Below are 6,734 nucleotides of genomic sequence, written 5' to 3'. Positions count from 1 at the left end.
GAAATTGCGTAAATAAGTACATCGCGTTTAATTTTAAGGTTCCATAAAGCGCAATATTTGGGGTTTTCGCTGGATGAAGATCTTATATTTCAGACGGCACTTGACGCAGTTCCGTTGGCTTTACTTCTCGTGTGTGGAGCTCGTCTTCCAGAGGCAGGTAACTTAACTTCTCTCTTTGTTTCACTGTTTTGTAAGTTAACTTAGCTAAATCCACGTGAAGTCAGTCTATTAACAGTGTTATGTTTAAGAGCCACAATTTTATTTATTTTCATGCATAAATCTGTTAATTTTAATGTGGTAATCTTACATTGGCACAAACTCTATAATTTTACAGCTAAACCGTACACTAAAAATTGAAAAAAAATATTCATACTTTGATTAATAATTAGTCTAACATGTTTTTTTTCTCCCACAAAGTTTCAATAATGTCATTAAAATCTTTAAAATTACATTAACTCTTCCTCATTTACAATTCCAGAATGATTAAATTGGCAAATATTGTGGAGGAGGACTTCAGTACTCTGACAGTGGCAAAAAGTATTGAATGTTAGACAGTTTATATGAAAGAGGTTTAAAAGGCTAAGAACTGATGTGATATCTTTGTCGCCTTTGTGTTTCAGATCAATGCAGAATTTCAAAGAACAACTACTGTACTTCTGGTACCGAAATTTATGTCTGTGTTTGACTGTCACACTCCCAAGCTACTGACGCCATTTTGTGCCAAAGATGGAGCACTTGGAAGAAAATTGGAGATCATAATGGAAATGCTGCAGGTACAGTAGTTTTCTAAATTAGAAGTAGCTTTGTTCCATAAGATTTCCAAATTATATCAATAAGGACATCAAACTGAATGATAGACAATTGTCCTCCAGAGATGCTGTACTATTTTAGAAAAGGAAAAACTAATAATAGCTCATGCCTTTAAGATGCTGTTTTTTGCCTTACAAATTGATCAGAGAAAAGGTTATTTTATATATATAGCCCATTTTACAAACATTTTGTCTCAAAGGGCTTTGCATAGCATCATGACAACAGCCTCTGCCCTTAGACCCTCACACTGACCGAGGAAAAACTCCCAAGAAAACCCTTTTTTACAGGGTTAACCCTTTTTAATACCTTCAATTGCTCACTGTGAATCCTTCGGATAATTCCCTGTTGTATTCACACATGGGGTAATTCAGAAATGACACAGACTTTGTACTATAGAGCTGACCGGGTTAAATCCATTTAATATCAGATTCGAACATTCTCCTTCAGGTGATGTCTTTGTAATTTCAGGCTTGCAGTGCATGTGTGGAAGGGGCTAATGGATTATCATGAAATCATAAACAGTATTTTCTACTTTAAAGCATTATGAAGCTCTGCCTTTTGGTCTGACGAAGCTTTATACATTAAGTAAAGCAGACATGTAAAGTATGATCAGAATTGATAGGTGTCATGTGTTTACTTTTCTAAATTACAGAAACATCCAGTTTTTTGTTTTTTTTGTTTTTAGTGATTGACTTCCTCCCCAGCACTCTTTGATTGAGAGGACCAGAGAGATTGTTCCTCGGTATCTTACAAAAAATACCTTGGAGAACAAGGGGGACATCTTATCAAAGAATTCAACGTAGGTGAACTTAATATAAATTTAACTTAATTCCTCAATTTGTTGATTAATCTAGAAATGTGACCTTTATATGTAAATTAAATTAATGATTTTTTTTTTTCAGAATTTCTTTGATTTGAATTTTTTTTGGTAATGCATCGTGTGGGTCTTAAGGTCTAAAATTTGACTTATTGTAACCTACATGAACACTGTACAAAAACATCAAAATAGAGAAGAAAACACAACAAATAACAATTTGACACCAAGGCCTGCAAGAAAATAATATCTACTAAAATAGATTCATAAGCTATGAAAACAATAATGAATGTATTTTCTAGTAATTTGATATGCTTGCAAAATATTTCTGACAGTTTTATACTAAGACAATGACAATTTCATGTTGCAGGACACTGAGAACTTGGAGGAACTTGAACAGCTCATAATGGCCATTAATGTGACCCCAAAGCGTGGAGCTTCTACAAGCAACTGCCCAAAGAACATTGGGATCCTCATTAAGGGCGTGGAAGTCATCACAGGACTTGGAGATATTGCAAGGGCTTGCATTGTCCTCTTTGGCTTGACCTACGCGCTGAATCTTGATTATCCCAGACTACTGAAGTACACCTTTGAGGTGTTCCAATTTTTTTTCTTGGAACTGGATGATTCAAAGCTTTCTAACAAAGTCCAGTCCCTCAAGAACAAACTTCAGGCTTGAAATGGGACTGTATTGCAGTGCAGACTTTTGTGCTACACAATGTTCATCTTCTACAGAGCTTGGGAATTGCACATTTGAAAGTGCTATGTTTGTAAGTTGGCACTGTTTTGTCCAAAAAATGTCGTACATTTCAATTGTTGTAAATTCAAAGTACAAATGTATTTTACTCAGTACAATTTGCACTTTTATTATTTATGTTTTGGCACATGCCATTATGGAGTATTTTTCTTTAAGATCTTTACTGCTCCTTTTTTTTTTAAGTTGAAGTCAGCATTTTGTCCTTTTCAAAGTTCTGAAAAAGTTTGAAATGCTTGAGCAAACTTCTGGCTTGAAAAAAGAGACAGTAGTAGTTGCAGTGTACATGATTTGCTACACAATGTTTAGCTTCTACAGAGCTTGGGAATTACACATCTGAAAGTGTTATGTTTGTAAGTTAGCACTGATTTGGACTCTTATCCCACGAATGTCAGTGATATTTCTAGTTCAAAGTACGAAATGTTTATTACTCTGTACAAATTACACTTTTCTGCTTTTTTTTGGTACATGCACCTCTGGAGGATTTTCCTTTAAGATCATTATTGACCCAATTTAGTGTGATGTGAGATGAGAAAGCATGGAAACAGGTTTATAGACACATCACCATTCTGTATGTAATTTATTTTTGTTTTTACAAAATAGTTTAAAGTCAGCATTCTGTCCTTTTCAAACTTCTGGCTTGAAATGAGACTGTGGTTGCAGTGTACAATGATTTGCTACAATGTGTCTAAAGCACAAAAGTGAATTGTTAATAAAATTCTTATTTGAGTATTTAACTTCTGTACTTTCTGGGCCATATTATTCATAAGAAAGAAATATTTCGATTTAATTAATTGCATTGATTAAATTCAAATCAATGTGCAGATTGATGTAGATGATGATTACTCAATTATGATATGTAAAATCTAATTAATATTTATTAGTACTATTTACACATTAGGGAGTTTATCTTTTTCAAAACAACTCAATATTTTTATTTGGGTTATACTTAATTCTGTGCTGTTTTCTATTCAAATCTACTCATATTAAATGAATAACTATTAAGGGTCTCATTTAATTAATATTTACTTAATACTAAACCTTGTGAAATTTAATTAATAATATTGCTTGTAATCTGTTGCCTCATTTTTATTGAGTAGATATGGTGTATTTTTTCTTACAGTGCACACAGATATATATATATACAGAATCTAGTAAACAAGGCACTAGTCATGCATTAGTCATTCATAGGTCAGCTATAGCAGAACAGCAATAATTAAAAACTTGCATAGTTCTGCAAAGTCTTTGAAATGACAAGATTCTCTTTAACACTTAATATGTTAGGTGGACCATTTAAGTCTAGGTTTTCTTGTACATATTTGTGTGAGTGTATGGACGTATGAGTGTGCGTTTATGTGTTGCTTTGGCTTTGCTGGAGAAGAGTAATTGCGACTGTATGAAGAGGTGCCAAAGGCAATGTGACCTGAGGGTGCAGGTGATAATGGTCATATCAGCAGAGAGTTTTCTTTGTAATAAGACGCTGTATGAGAAGTCAGAGGTGAAGAAATCACAGTTATATTGTTTGGAGGGGAAAAGGAGGTGCATGTGTGTGTGTGTGTGTTTGTGTGTGTGTCCATACGTATGACTGTCTGAAGGAAATTACAAGCCTCAGTTCTTTAAACTTGAAGTGTGTCTGCATTTTGTTGGGAATGTAGACCATCTCTTGACCTTATTTGACAGTCTGTGCTTCCTCTAGAGGCCACAACAGAAATACAAGTCTAACAAAATATCACAAAACATTCAGAATGACTGGCAAGTGTCAGGGCTATGGTGTCCCCAGGAGTCCGGCTCCGCTGTGGTCTGGCACCGAGCCGTCCGCAGCTGTCAGAGTCCTGTGCAGCAAAACGCCAGCACCAGATGAGCTTTGGTAACCTAACCTGGCCCAGGACATTTTATGAGCCTGGGAACAATCCTGTGTTTTCTTTGAAATGCCTGACCCGAGTCCATGGGTGCTAGACACTAGTGTTATTCCAGTGCTACACCAGTGACTTGATTTTTTTTTCTTTCCCTCCTTTTTTTCAACTGTGGCCAAAACATTCTACAAAATGAATTTTAATGTGTCTGCTGATCTTCTAATCCAATAAGAATGTTTTTTTCTCCTTCAGAATTGCTTTAAGAGGTGTTTTGGTTGTGTTTTCACGGATCCGGACTAATGGCAGAGAAATGTGAGTGCACTGAAAAGCAGTTTGATCACAGTGAGAGACAGAGGACTAAATAAACACAAATGTTCAGAGTGTCTGTCCTTCCATTGTAAAACCTTTTATGAGTTCTTTGCTTCACTGAAAGAATTTAGTCACAACAAAGACAGACTACTTATGTCGTTTTCTAATGATAGTCAGGGCTGCTGGGTACACTATTTGGACCATTTTAAAGAAAGGACAGTGCTTATCTTACGTATTTATTTGTAATTATAAGAGCACTATGCTTCAGAGTATGTTTTTGTTTCCCTATATTATCACTTCTAAAATGATGTAGTAAGGTAGATATGTTCACAGTGAAAACAAATCCTGTTGGTCTACGTTGTACTTGACCCTTTAGAGCATTTGTTTCCTGCTTTGCACTCCTCCCTCATGAAATATGTCCAAAAGTGAGATCTACTTCACCCTGTGATATCCGTCATTGCCAAAATGACAGATTAAGGCCTTGCCTACACATTTTTTTTTTTTTTTTTTAAACCACAATATTTAAAAACCTCATAACCACAGAAAATGAATACCCAAGGCATATTGCAGTATTTTATACACAGTATCACAGTAGGATACTCATAATGTTATTTCAGGAGGTTTTTGTTGAATGTTGAGACATTTTTATTTTATGCTTCAAGGTTTTTGTAATAAGTCTCTTGTACTCACCAAAGCTGCATCTATTTCATTACAAATATGGATAAAACGGTAAATGTAAAATATCTTTACAATTTTAAACAACCCTAGTCTCCAGTTATCCTTCAGAAATCATCCTAATAAACTGATCTGCTGCTAAAGAAACATTTTCTATTTTAATCAACGTTGAAAACAGTTGTGTTGCTTAATATTTTTGTGGAAACTACTTTTGTGGATACTCTTGAGGATTATTTGATCAGCATTTATTTAAAATAGAAATATTAATAACAATTAAGTCTTTACTGTCACTTGTGTGGTTGAATGCATCTTTGCGGAATAGAAGTAATAATAATAATAATAATAATAATAATAATAATAAACAATTCTCACTATAAACAAACCATTTACTTTGACTTTTTCCTCAATAAACTCCTAATTTGCTGCTTTTTAACAGTTAGGAAGGTAGTTGTTAAAGGAACACTCCACTTTTTTTAAAATAGGCAAATTTTCAATAAACTGTTGAGTTTTACCGTTTTCAAAGCCGATCTCCGGGTATGGCGCTAGCACTTTAGCTTTAGCTTAGCACAGATCATTCAATCTGATTAGACTGTTAGCATCTTGCTAAAAAATGACCAAAGAGTTTTAATATGTTTTCCTATTTAAAACCGGACTCTTCTGTAGTTATATTGTGTGCTAAAACTGACAGAAAATGGAAATTTGTGATTTTCTAGGCCAATATGGCTAGGAACTATACTCTCATTCTGGTGTAATAATCAGGGAACTTTGCTGCCGTACCATGGGTGCAACAGGCGCAGCGATATTGAACAGTGCCTGAAAATAGTCCCCAGATAGGTAATATACAACGGTAGCCTATTTTCAGGCACTGCGTAATACCCAGAGATTGGCTTAATGTATTAAAAAATGGTAAAATTAGGAAAATTTGCCTGTTTTCAAACAATAGTGGAGTGTTCTTTTAAGGTTATTAATTGGGTAGGATTAGGAATGTAGAATATGTTCATGTAAAATAAATGCTTTATAAATACTAATAAACAGCCAAAATGTTAATTATAGGCATCCTAACAAGCAACAACTGAGAATTGGTCCCTAAACTAAAGTGTTACCAAAAAAGAAATAAAATAAAAATTACTGACCACAGACGTCATTTTTTGTAAAACTGTACTAAAACAGTAAAGCTGACTAAAATAAATGAATATGACAGTTAAATGTTGACCAAATTGAAAGGATATTTTAGTGAAAAAAAAAACTTTGATTGATAGAAACTATGATTAAAACTATGAAAACATCTTACCAGTTCTCATGCATTACAGAAAAGTCTTCACTTTAGAAAGCTGTATACAATGGAATGTAAGTGTAAATGGGAGGCCAAAATTCACACACATTCACGTAGGCATGACCTAAGCACAAAACACAAAATAAATATATTAACATTGAGACAGGTAAGATTTATTTGTTATTTTTTTTTATAAATTTATCAGTGTTTTGAAAGGATCTTGAATAATATCGCTCACTTTATTCC

General features: G+C 34.1%; 1 protein-coding gene and 1 long non-coding RNA gene across 4 annotated transcripts in view; both read left to right on the top strand.

The window, feature by feature from the left end:
- The window catches only part of LOC128026073 (uncharacterized), a 3,784-nt gene extending 674 nt beyond the window's left edge, over window positions 1-3,110 (top strand). The window contains exons 1-4 of the long non-coding RNA XR_008186330.1: window positions 1-157; window positions 621-773; window positions 1,496-1,609; window positions 1,995-3,110. The exon at window positions 1-157 is cut by the window's left edge and continues 674 nt beyond it. This is a non-coding gene — a long non-coding RNA (uncharacterized LOC128026073). The remainder of the gene's footprint in view (window positions 158-620; window positions 774-1,495; window positions 1,610-1,994) is intronic.
- Window positions 1-6,734, top strand: part of LOC128026060 (ADP-ribose glycohydrolase MACROD1) — a 517,908-nt gene that overhangs the window by 178,009 nt on the left and 333,165 nt on the right. The gene's annotated exons all lie outside the window — the stretch shown is intronic.

This window comes from Carassius gibelio, chromosome A13 (genome assembly GCF_023724105.1).
Source record: "Carassius gibelio isolate Cgi1373 ecotype wild population from Czech Republic chromosome A13, carGib1.2-hapl.c, whole genome shotgun sequence".
NCBI classification, from domain to species: Eukaryota; Metazoa; Chordata; class Actinopteri; order Cypriniformes; family Cyprinidae; genus Carassius; species Carassius gibelio.
This window is presented reverse-complemented; position numbering and strand designations above follow the sequence as displayed.